The sequence below is a fragment of the Urocitellus parryii genome, chromosome 7, assembly GCF_045843805.1.
Source record: "Urocitellus parryii isolate mUroPar1 chromosome 7, mUroPar1.hap1, whole genome shotgun sequence".
NCBI lineage: Eukaryota > Metazoa > Chordata > Mammalia > Rodentia > Sciuridae > Urocitellus > Urocitellus parryii.
The window spans coordinates 142476653-142490342 of record NC_135537.1 but is presented as its reverse complement, the minus strand read 5'-3'; positions in this window follow the sequence as shown (position 1 = coordinate 142490342).

The window sequence follows — 13690 nt, the reverse complement described above, 5'->3', positions numbered from 1 at the left end:
GGTGATCCATATGAAGGTTTCACCTGTATATTCATACTCATGTGACTCATTTAAACTTCCCAGTATCAGGCATCACTGGGTCTGATTAAATTGCCCGGTTGTTCTTGAATTATGTAGTGCAACCTTATTACACAGATGATGAAAACTGGTATCCTATTGTATAAGCGACTTTTTCATGTTCACACAATTAGTGACAGAAAAAAAAAACAAGGCAAGTTTTTCTTATAAGAAACCCAGCTCTTCTTCCTTCTCCTCCTTCATCTTTTGGTTACAGTACTACAGATTGGACCCAGTAGTGCTCTACCACTGAGCCACATGCCCAGGCCTTTTTATATTTTATTTTCAGACAGGGTCTTGCTAAATTGTTTAGGGATTCACTAAATTGCTGCGCCTGGCCTTGAACTTGTGATATACCTGCCTCAGCCTCCCAAGTAGCTAAGATTACAGGTGTGCACCACTATACCTGACCCTGGTGTGTATTTTTTGGAGGGGAGCAGTACCAGGGATGAAACCAGGCACATTTTAACACTGAACTACATTGCCAGTCCTTTTGACGTTTTATCTATTTATTTATTTACTTATTGGTACCAGGCATTGAATACAGGGCACTTAATCACTGAGCAACAACCCCAGGTCGCCCCTTTTTTTGAGACATGGTCTCACTAAGTTGCTGAGGCTGTCTTTCAATTTATGATTATCCTGCCTCAGCCTCATAAGCTGCTGGGATTAAAGGTGTTCACCATCATAACCAAACAGCTGAGAGCCACGTCCCCAACCCTATTTTGTATTTTATTTAGAGACAGGGTCTCACTGAGTTGCTTAGTGCCTCACTTTTGCTGAGGCTGGCTTTGGTTTTGAACTCGCAATCCTCCTGTTTCAGCCTCCCAAGCCACTAAGATTACAGCCCAGTTTCTTAATTGCTATTTACTCTTACAATCTTTAAATTTATTGGTAAAAATTAGAATGATTTTATGTGTGGGTGAGATGAATTATCCGAAGTAAATTATTGCATCAGACAAGCCATTGAGGAAAACGAGTCTTGCTGTCTCCTCATGTGACATGAGTCCAATTTCTCACTTTTGCCTTTGCTGTAGGGTAACAGGAGATTATGCCATTATAAAACAGTGGCCAAATGAATGGTACTTATGCAAGGAAGTCAGGAGGCCTGCTGCCTGGATCTCCTCGTGTCTCCATGCAAGATGAGAAAATTTAGACAGTCCTTGACTGGGTAAAAAAAGTAGACATAGTAATGGCTGAGGATCGTCAGATCTTTTATCAGCGTTGCATCTTGATTTGGTGGCAAAATCAGCCCAGAGCCCAATTCTCCACATTTATAATTTTATGGTGTCAGCAAAGCACATGAGCACAGAAGTCAAAAAGAGGGGTTTGAATCCTGGCTCTGCATCTTACTAGAAGTATGCAAATTTGTAAGTCACTTTTCACCTCTTTGGAACTGTTTTCTTATCTGCGGAATGGGAATACTTTTGCTGGGAAGTTTAAATGAGCTAAACTGGCAAAGAACCAAAGAGAGTTTAATGAAGGCCAGCTTTCTCCCTACCTCCTTATCCCTTTCCAGGATAATTGGAGTGACCTCAAGAATTGCACAACTCCTGGATCCCAGATCCCTTCAAGGGGAGGGAATCAGTCAAATCTTTATCAGGAGATTAAGCTCCTAGTTTATTTGCCCCTGGCTTAGTCATACTTACGCACTGTGCTGGGATAATCCTCCAGCCCTCTCCAGATCTCAGTTCATTCCTCTGTGGGATGAAGAAATAACAATCCATGCCCTTAAGACAGCAGGGTAGATAGGAGCTAATTAAAGTGTATGAAACACAATGCTAACAAAGTGTGAGAGTGCAGAGTCAAAACAGATTTTCAGTAAATGGATTACTGGATAGAACTGTGCCTCCCAAAATGTGAGGCATAAATTGTTGGTGGCATACCAAATAATTTTAGGCAGGAAATAGTTGTGGCATGATATGACAGTTAAAGTACATAGAAAATTATTTCCTTTTCGGTTGTCTTTGATTGCATCTCGAATCAATTCCCACTTTGAGAATGAAGAATACTTGAGAATTCGAACACTTGCTAATTACTCTCTTTAAAAAGAAAGTGGGGGGGGGCGGTGCTGGGCCTACAGCTCAGTGGCAGAGTGCTTGCCTTGCATGTGTGAGGCACTGGGTTCAATCCTCAGCACGGCAATAATAAAGACATGCTGTCTATCTACAACTACCAAAGAGTAGGGGGCACAGGTGCTGTGGTGCACACCTATAATCCCAGCAAAGAAGAATCACAAATTCAAGGCCAATCTGGGTAGTTTAGAGAGACCTCACCTCAAAATAAAAGTTTAAAAAGAACAGAGTCTCACTAAGTTACTTAGGGCCTCTTTAAATTGCTGAGGCTGGCTTCAAAAATGGGAGTCCTCCTGCCTCACTCTCTCCGGTCACTGGGATTACAGGTGTGCACAGACCACTACACCTGGCTCCAGGTAATGACCAAGACAAAAAAGACACGACTTCAGTCTTCCATCAGCTTTTAGCTCTTTTGGGGAGAGATGACATGTATAAAAAATTCAGCGCAAAAGGAAAAGTGCTGGGCCCAGTGCAGAGGTACATGTTTATAATCCCAGCGATGTGGGAGGCTGAGGCAGGAGGATTTCGAGTTTAAAGCTAGTCTCAGCAATTTAGTGAGGGCCTAGACAATTTAGCTAGAGAGATCCAGTCTCAAAAAGAAAGAAAGGGCAGGGGATGTGGCTCAGTGATTAAGTGCCCCTAAGTTCAATCCTTGGTACCAAACTAACACAACAACAACAAAAAGAGCCAAGGCCCTAAGCAACTTAGCTGGTGAGACCCTGTCTCAAAAAAAAAAAAAAAAAAAGGAAAAATGTTGGGACACTGGGACACTGGGTGTAGTGGTTGCATACTTGGAATCCAGCTACTCAGGAGGCTGAGGCAGGAGGAACACAAGTTCAAGGTTAGCCTCAGCAATTTAGTGAGACACTGTCACAAAATACAGCTCAGGGGCAAAGCACTTGTGACTTCAATTCCCAGTACCAAAAAGAAAAAAAAAAAAAAAAAGTATCCATTTCACAGAAAGAAAATATGGAAGATTAAAAAAAAAAAGAAAGAAAAAAACTTAAAAAAGAAGTGATGTGATGGCGTGGAAGTGTGTTGGAAATCAGTCAGCAATTCCTCAGCCTAAAAAAACGACACATGTACTAACAAAGACGCCAGCGGGAAGATCTTGCATGCAGGATTTCAGCCAGGCTGAAAGCTTGAAGAGACAGCCAGCAACCTGTCAGTAGGACTCTGAGACCCCTAGAAAAAGACTTGAATTCTCACTGATGTCTTGTCCTTCTGACAGAAGGAAGAAATAGCACCCAAAAGTCTGCTTTAAAAAAAAAAAAAAGGAAAAAAGAAAAAAAGCTAGGCAACTGGAAATGGAACACTCTAGAAGTCATTTGGTCCCTAAACAAGAAACAAAAGAACAATGAAGTGGGCTAGGGATGTAGCTTACTGATACAGTCCTTGCCTAGTATGCTGGAGGCCCTGGATTTGGTCCCCAGCACCACCAAAAAAAAAAAAAAACAAAAGGAAAACAAATCCAAAGTGGGGAAACCAGAGAAATCCTGAAGTTTTATGCAGGTGGTGAAGGATAATTGTTATCATCAGGGGCTGGGGATGTGGCTCAAGCAGTAGTGTGCTCGCCTGGCATGCATGTGTCCCGGGTTCGATCCTCAGCACCACACACAACAAAGATATTGTGTCTGCAAAAAACTAAAAAAAAAAATATTAAAAAAAATTCTCTCTCTCTCTCTTAAAAAAAAATTGTTATCATCACATCTCTCCTTTTCTTTCTTCCTTTTTTTTTGGGGGGTGTACTGAGGAATGAACCCAGGGGTGCTTAACCACTGAGCCACATCCCCATCCCTTTTTTTATATTTTATTTAGAGACAGGGTCTCATTGAGTTGCTAAGTCCTTGCTAAGTTGCTGAGGCCGGTTTTGAACTCATGGTTTTCCTGCCTCAACCTCCTGAGTCACTGGGATTACAGGCAAGTGCCACCATGCCTCGCCTTATCCTCCCAATCTCTATAGAATGGTCACAGGGAGAAATATTCAGAAAAATGAAAATACGAAACCGTATCAGAGGAATGGAAAATGATTGACATCAGGAAAACCTTATCATAGCATGGAATATTCCATTTTACACAGATTTCTCTTGAAGGTGGACAGCAGAGCTCAAGGACACAGCCTGTGAGTAACTGCCTTGAGACTGAGGGCAGGGAAAAGAGGAATGGAGGGCAGACAGTTCACCAAGGAGTGCAGTAAATCCTGCGAACATTGCAGACAGGGGGGGGGCCCATGCTTGCTCTTTTAGATATAATTTTCTGTAAAGCTGCCAGGAGTCTTTCTGGCCTAGATGTAGGTGCAGCAATTCTAGACTACCTACACCATTTTCCATGCCAGGATACAATTGTTTACTAAAATCAAATTATACTTTTTTTAAATTTTTTCCCTGATACTGAGGATTAAATGGAGAAGTGCTATGTCCCCAGCTCTTTTTATTTTCTATTTTGAGATAGGGTCTCTAAATAGAAATTGCCCAGTCTAGCTTCTAACTTGTGATCCTCCTGCTTCAGCCTCCTGAGTCACTGGAAGGTGTATGACACCATGCAAGGTGAAATTATACATCTCTAAAAGTCCAAAGCTAATTTGCTGTTCCTACTACTGTTAAGATATATCACAAGGGCTGGGGATATAGCCCAGTTGGGTAGAGTGCTTGCCTTGCAAACACAAGGCCCTGGGTTCAATCTCAGCACCTCCCCCCCCCCGCCTCCCCCCCAAAAGACATACCACAAAAATGCAAAATCAAGACTGGGTGAGGTGATGCCTGCCTATATTCCCAACAATTGGAAGTGGCAGGAGCAGAGAGGGATGAGGTAGAATTATCAAAAGTTCAAGGCCAGCCTCAGCAATTTAGTGATGCCCTAGGTAATTTATCCAGACTCTGTCTATAAAATATAAAATAAAAAGAATTGGGAATATGACTCAGTGGCTGGGTTCAATCCCTGATACCAAACCAAAACCAAATCCAAAACCAAAAACCTACTTAGCAGTTTGTCTGTAACTTCAAAGACCTGTATAGATGCATATCCTGACAGGAAGTCACTTTAGAATTACTCTAATTTTTCTGGGCACTGTGGTGCATGCCTCTAATCCCAGCAGCTCTGGAGACTGAGGCAGGAGGATTATGAGTTCAAAGCCTGCCTCAGCATTTTAGCAAGGTCCTGTCTCTAGATAAAATATAAAAAAGGGCTGAGGATGTGGCTCAGTGGGAAAGCATCCTTGGGTTTGGGTTCAATCCCAGGTACAAAAAAAAAAAAAAAATTACTCTAATTTTGGCTGAACATGAATTCTGAAAAAAGTCCACAATTGTGAACTGGTTACATCAAAGGAAATGTATCTATCTACATAGATGTAATGAAAAGTTAGTTAAAGAAGAAGTTCACTCTTCTGCAACATTAAGTATTGTGCAGTTTGTGGCAGAAAAGAAAAAGGTTCATTTCTGAATGAAGTTAAGGCACTTTACCACTGAACTATATCCCCACTCTTTATTATTTCATTTTGAGAAAAGGTCTGGCTAAATTGCTCATGTTGGCTTTGTGATCATCTTGCCTCAGCTTCCTGAGCTACAGGCATTACAAGTGTGCACCATTGGCCTGGCTTGGCTTCTTAATTTTTTTTTTAAGTACTAGGAATTGAACACAGCACCTCCCTCATTCTAGGCAAGTGTTCTAACACTAAACTATATCCTCAGCAGGAAAGTTATATTAATATGGGAAAATATTTTATAATAATTTAGCCATATTCCCAATTCTTTTTATTTTTTATTTTATAGACAGAAAGTAAAAAGCTAAGATACAACTTTTGTATTGTAATCTACTTCCAGGGTTGTATATGTAGCTCAATGATAGAGCACTTGCGGAGCATGAGTGAAGCCCTGGGTTCCACCCCCAGGACTGGAAGGAAAAAATTACTACCAAATCCTAAAATTTCCATATGTATGGTTATACTCTCTCTAAAAGAAAGAATGTGACAATTGTTATTCCTTCTGTCATAGGTTTATATACCTTCCGGTCAAAAATGGTGTCAGCTGGGCATGGTGGTGCACCTGTAATCTCAATGGATCCAGAGGCTCAGGCAGGAGGATTGGGAGTTCAAAGCCAGCCTCAGCTGCCAAAGTCTGGACTTGGCACAGAATCAGGAGGCACTCACACTTTGTAGATTCAAACAGCAATTCTTTATTCCCGATCTCACACCAGCCTCCACACACACTCAGGGGAAATTCTCAATCTCCCCCAATATACACGTCCTAAATACTTTTTCTCCACGAGAACTCAGCGGGAACTCAGGCAGCAGTCACGCCCTACTCCCAGCAGCAATAATCTTCAACCTCCCACTTCCCTAAAACTCATATTCTTAAACCGGGAAACGCCTTAAACCGGGAACACCCTAAACCCAAGGACCGGGATACTTCCTCAAACCTGCAGGATACTTCCTCAAACCTGGATCCATCCTAGATCACCTTGAGCAGGGTCATCTTACTAAAGCATACATGCAATGTCCCATCGAATGTCCTCTAAGCAGCATGGGGTACGATGGCAAGGAGATTTTTGATGCATCATACCTACTTGGCAATGGCCCTCAGCATCTCCCCGCTTCTGATTAATTAAACAACAAGCAATGTGGCTTAGGACTGTGCCTGGTAGGTTGTCCAGTTCAACATATGGTTCTTACCCGTCATGGGAGAACTGACCTTTAGGCGTCAGTTTCCTGTCTTAGGTTGAATCCACTGCAACCAGATCAACCCATCACTGACTACCGGTCTAGCATTCAGCCATGCTTGTGGATAAGCCTATGCACCAGTGGGGGGGTGAGGTTCTTTGCCTCACCTCTGTTGGCCCCCAAATTTTAGACCATCACTAGTAGAAGGGAGGAGGATACAGAAATGCCACGACACCAAGCCAATTGACAGCTCCTTTGGAAAAATTGCGTCACTGGTGACACCATCAGCAAAGATGCCAGCATTACCACAATTAACATGGGGTGCGCTGGCAAGGAAATTGCATCACTGGTGACACCATCAGCAAAGATATGCCAGCAGTACCACAATTCGCTGCACCAGAGGATAGTTCACAATGCATGCAACTGATATATAGTCCAGGCAAGTTCTGCAAGCAGTTCAAATCGGAGGAGTATATCAATATGTCCATTTCCTCCCAAAGTAAATAAAGTCCTTGATTGAGCATTACTTGTTAAGTTATATTCATTGATGCATCAGTTTATACAGTTTACTGTGATAGCTATCATAGAAGCTGTAGTTTGGTTTTCTTAGTCTTCACCAGCACTGGGATGGAGATGGGAATTCTGGCAAAGATGCTAAAGAGACATTATCCTGAACAGAATTATTAAATATAATGAAAAGGAAAGGTGAAAGTAAACAAACAGATCTGTTAACCACCTTTAAAAATAATCCTTAACAGCTGTTTACCTAATTTAAATTAGTAAGCAAACAGATCTGTTAACCACCTTTGAAAACAATCATTAACAGCTGTTTACCTAGTTTAAATTAAACCATATAAATCACGTGAATAAAAAAAAATTCGGATCCATTTTTCATGAGCGCTCCTCATATAAGAAATATGGACATACACACATACAGACGTACAACACAAAACACAAATGTGCACATATAACATACAACACATAAGACAATAGTAAATAAAGGCCTTGTAGCTATACCTAGGTGATATCTCCATTGCAATGTTTAAAAACTCAACAGTTAAAAAATAAAACACAGGGGCTGGGGATGTGGCTCAACTGGTAGTGCGCTCGCCTGGAGTGCGTGCGGCCCGGGTTCGATCCCCAGCACCACATACCAACAAAGATGTTGTGTCCGCCGAGAACTAAAAAAAATAAATATTAAAAATAAAATTCTCTTCTCTCTCTCTCATCTTAAAAAAAAAATAAAATAAAATAAAACACAGTCAAAAAATAAAACTGATCAGAAAAACATTAACCTAGGTTTGTATGAGCTCAAAAAATAAAATAGAACTTTATGATGTGGGAAAAATGCAATAATAAAATAGATATTGAAAAAAAAAAAAAGCACCGTGTTTAATCACTGTCGCAGATGTAAGAATAGCCAAGCTGGAGCTCTGGATATCATCTGTTATGGATTTCAGTCAAATCATCTTCTTTTTCTGTAGAAATTGTTTTGGTTAACCTCTCTGGAATCCAAATCAGCTGCTGTTCTCCCTGTGGGAACACACAAACGGAACCCCAACTCCAGACAATAACTGGATCAGGACCTTTCCATTGTCCTGTTAGAATATCTTTCCCAAGTACCTTAGGCTTATGTACATTTTTCGGATACATATGTCTTTCCGCAGCACTAAGTCCTGATGAATCCAAATTTAGAAAGTTTAGAGTAAAAAGGGTTATTTTAAGTTTATCTTTGGGGGATATATACCCCTTACCAATTCCCTCTTTTTGCTTTAATAAGTACCTTTTAATAGTTTGATGAGCTCTTTCAACTATGCCTTGTCCCTGTGGATTGTATGGGATTCCTGTTATATGAGTAATACCAAAAGATGAGCAAAATTGTTTAAAAGAAGTAGAAGTATAACCAGGACCATTGTCAGTTTTTAACTGTTTAGGAACACCTACAGTGGCAAAATTTTGTAAGCAATGAGCTATAACATCTTTAGTTTTTTCTCCGGCATGAAGGGAGCCCATCAAAAATCCGGAAGAAGTATCAACTGTAACATGTAAATATTTTAATTTTCCAAATTCTGGCAAGTGTGTGACGTCCATCTGCCAAATATGGTTAGGTATCAGTCCTCTAGGTTAAACAACTCAGTAAGACCCTGTCTCTAATAAAAAATACAAAAATAGGGCTGCGGATGCAGCTCAGTGGTCAAGTGCCCTTGAGTTCAATCCCTGATAACTCCCTCCCCCTCAAAAAATGGTGTCAGGAAGTTGAGATAGGAGGATGGTAAGTTGCCTCAGCAACTCAGAAAGACCCTTTCTCAAAATAAAAAATAAAAAAGCACCCCTGGGTTCAATCCTAACTACAAAAAAAAAAAAAAAGCATAGAAAAAACCAAAGTTATAACTACATTAAAACACCAGTTTGATATATATTTCAAGATAGTAAATAGTTCAAACATTTCAAAAGAAATAATACCTACATGACAAAAGTTACAGATAAATCAGCCTTATTGGGGTGTAGCTGGGTGGTAGAGTGAATAGTGCTTGCTTTGCATGCTGTAGGCCCTGTGTCCAACCCTCAGTACACACAAAAAACATTGGCCTTAGCAATAAAACTAACCACACAGCAGCAATATTTTCTGAATAATTCAAGAATGAGATTCAAAAGAATGAGTTTTTAGTGTTTGAGTCATTTTTTTTTTAAACTGGGGATTGAATTGAGGGGCACTGAGCCACATTCTCAGCCCTACCCGCCTTTTTTTTTTTAAATTTAAAGACAGGGTCTTGTTGCCAAAAGCTCAGTCCTTGTCTCCGATGCCAATCTAATAATGAGTTTTGAGAAAAAGGGAAAAAGAAGGTTTATTGCTTTGCTAGCAAAGGAGAAACACAGGGCACTCCTGTTCCACAGGCTGTGATTCTGCCTGTAAAGGACCATGGAAAAGCTCTGTAAACTCAACAAGCCAAAACAACCCTTTACCTGGAGATCTTATTAGCAGGACTGTAGCGGCTAGTCGCAGAGGAGAAGGGAGTAGAGAGACAGGAGAGGGGGAAGAGAGAGAGAGGAGGGGGGAGAAAGGGGGGGAGAGAGAGGAGGGGGGGAGAGAGAGGAGGGGGAGAGAGAGAGGAGAGGGGGAGAGAGAGGAGAGGGGCGAGAGGGGGGGAAGAGAGGGGAGGGGGGAGAGAGGAGAGAAAGAAGAGAGAGTGAGAGAGAGTAAGAGAGAGTAAGACAGAGTAAGAGAGTAAGAGTAAGAGAGGGGGAGGGGGAGAGTAAGAGAGGAGAGAGAGAGGGTGAGAGGAAGAGAGAGGAAGAGTAAGAGAACGAACACGAACAGGGTATTGATATTTATGGGCTTAATACAGTATGAAGAGGAGCAAGGCGAGTGGGCTGTTACTTCTTCATTGGCCAAGAGTTCGAGAGTTCGTGCCACTTCAGGGGTTGGAGGTGCACCATTCAAAGTTCGCGCCATTCACAGGGATTGGAGGTGACGGTTCGTGAGCCATTCAGTGCATCATGGACCTGAGCTCCCAGAAGAGAAGCACTCAGGGCGCCATCTTTACCAACACTGCCCATCAGCAGAAAGAGGGGGATTTTAAAAGAGGTGATTCAGAGAAAATGAGATTAGTGAGAAGAGATCAGGAAGGAGAGAATCAGGAAGGAGCCAGTTAGGGAAAAGAAGATCAGGGAGAAAAAGGTTGGGAAAAAGAAAAAAAAAACAAACATGTAAATTTCAAAGCCACAAGGGATATAGTCAAAGCATCAAGTGAACCCTTGTTACAGTCTCACTAAGTTGCTAAGGCTGGCTTTGAATTTGGGATTCCTTTGCCTCAGCCTCCCTGGTCGCTGGGATTATACATGTGTGCCACCATGCTGGCTCAGCTTTGTTTTTGAAATGAATACTTTGAAGAACGTTTACTTACTATTTTTTTTTTTTTTTTTTTTTTGGTGCTGGGGATGGAACCTCAAGTCTCTGTATGAACACAGTCTTCCACTGGGCTATACCCCTAGCCATACTTGTTATTTGGATTACACATACATTTAATGATATATTTACATTATATACATTTAATTCTTATGGCTCTTTACCAACCCCCTATTTTATATTAGATTTTAATCTTTCAATGTTGCAGTTAGCTGGGATTATTATAGTTTAAATAATACATAATGCTTATAGTAAGGCTCTGTTGTAAATATAGTAGTAGTCTTTAAAACTGAAGTAGCTGTTTATTACTTGCCCTATTTTATAGATGAGAAGATTAAATAAACCCCGGGGAGTTTAAAAAATTTGTCCAAGGACATAACATAATTGTACATTTTTTAAAGTAGAAGGAAGCACACAAAGATATCAATGGTGTTTTTTTCAGTGTGTGAGGTTATAAGGGATTTTTAAGAGAAATGAAATGACAAGACCTTAACATAACAGTGCAGCTCAGCTGAAACAAAGACTACACTCCAGAATAGTTAATGAAAAAATATTGGTGGGACTTGTGGATTGATTGATTCCACATGGTGTGGAGGGTGAATGGGGCATCTGACTTGGCCCTCTGGCTTCAGTGATTGTGTGGGCATCTTCACTGGAGTAGGAAATATAAGAGGTAGAACAGGTTGGGAGAGATGATGTGCTCAATTTTGTCATGTTGACATTTATTATGTTTAGATATGTGATTTTTTTTCCTTAGTGATACTGGGGATTGAACCCACAGACACCCTACCACTGAGCCACATCCCTAACCCTTTTAATTTTTTAAATTTAGATCTTACTAAATTGCCCAGGCTGGCCTTGAACTTACAATCTTCCTGCCTCAGCCTCCTGAGCAGCTGTGATTACAGGTTGTGCCACTGTGCTTACTTGTAATTTTTTTTTTAAAGGTGTTGGGGATGGAACCTAATATTATACCAATGCCAGAGAAGCACTCTATCACTGAGCTAATCCTCAACGGTAAATATGTAAATTTTAAGCACAAGTGAACTCAGGTCTGGACTTGAGTATGTCCACATAGAGCTGGAGTTGAACTGACAAGAGAAGTTGTCATTACCCAGAGAAGGGATGGAAAAAGAAAATAGCTGTGAGCCAAGGACAGAACTATGAAGAATTCCAACATGACATTAAAATAACAAACAGAAATGAAAGGCCAAATATATGTATGCTTTTCAGATTAGATTTCATTGATGAGAAATAAGGTAGCATGCAAGAAGGGCAGTTACACAAGTCTGGGCTCAAATCTAGCATCTGTCACTAGTTTTTTAACAGTTCTCAATTTAGTGTCTATGAAATATGAATATGACCAATAATATATTATTCTTACGGTTGGGAGCATTAAATGGATTAATCCATAAAAGCACTTATGTGGCAGAGTGCCTAACATGTAACACAGACACCCCCAAAATGTTACATATTCTCACCAATGAATATACAAATCACAAAATTGTTTTTCATTGCACTTTGGTACTTAGCTAGTTGAGCAAATGGTCAGGAAGTATTCTGGCAAGTAAAGTGGGAATTAAACAATTGTAAAAAAGTCATCAAAATAATTCACTACTAGAAACTTGAGAGTTGGTATTTTCCATGAACTTGTATGGTACAGGACAAGTAAATAGGTTAAAAGACTTAATTGGGACTGCATTAATTTTTTTCTTTTGTTCTACTCTGAATAATCTAGAGAAACTAGCTCCAGAATAAGGTCTCAATAAACGTGTTGACTGAAGGTAACAAAGTCTGTCTCTCTCTCTCTCTCTCACACACACACACACACACACACACACACACACACACACAACACAGAGCCTGATGGCACTCTCCTGTAATATCATCTACTCTGGAGGCTGAGGCAGAAGGATCACAATTTCTAGGCCAACCTGGGCAATTTAGTGAGCTCATGTGTCAAAATAAAATAAAAAAGGGTTGGGGATGCAGTTCAGGGGTAAAGTTGCCCTGGGTTCTACTCCCAGTAAGGGGTGGGATGGGGTAAGGTAGTGAAATTAAACATCTCACTATTTGAAGAATTATACACTCACACAAAGAACAAGTAGACTTGTGCTATGTGTTGTCATTTGCGATGTCTCAGAGGAGTTAGGCTATACAGCTCCTTCTCCAAAGAGTATCTGCCACATATTTGAAATTCCCAGCCTTATACGCCCTGCTTTGGAAAAAAGGTTTTGAGGAAGCACTAGGGTCATCAAAATGCAAATATGTCACCATAAACCAGAAAAAGCTTGGTATCTAGTAGACACCTTTATCAGCTCTGATGTGGTATTCATTAGATAACTCTCAGAGGCCCAGAAAGAGTGCTCTGCCTTGGTCAGCGGCAGTGACTCTGACCACCAGCTCTGCTGCAGGCCTGACTACTGGGGCTGGTCAAACAAAGGCAGCTCAGTGAGGGCCCGCAGTGAGGCGCAATCTCTTCCCGGTTCCCTACTCCCTGCCACCTCGGGCCTTCCAAAACCGGTTGGCTCAGGTCAGCACAGTAGGGGCGGGACAGGTTGAGCACAAAGAAGTGAATGCTCATCCTCTTTCATCAATGCAACCTCCAGTTCCCCAGCACATGGCGGGTTAGGGAGGTTGCAAAATTGAATTAAAAATTTAAATGTCTTATTTGTTCTTTCGGCTCAGCCAGATTAAATTCCAAGCAATCTTTAAGCTGCGGGTTAACATGAATTACACAACTGGCTTGCCTTTTCCAAAGGCACGTCGACTTATAAATGTCAGGTTAGAGGCAGTCGGGAGGTCATTTTTCAGCTTTCTGCTCCTCCGCCTCCGCACTCTTCCGACCCCACCCTACACCTCGGCTCCAGACAACGCCCGCGCGCTCCAGGCCCGGGCCGTCACGTCCCGTGCGTCTGGAGGAGGAGCCGATGGCGCTGACGTCACCGGACCACGCCCCCGCCTCCCAGATATCACCCGTGCCGCCCGCCATCTTGT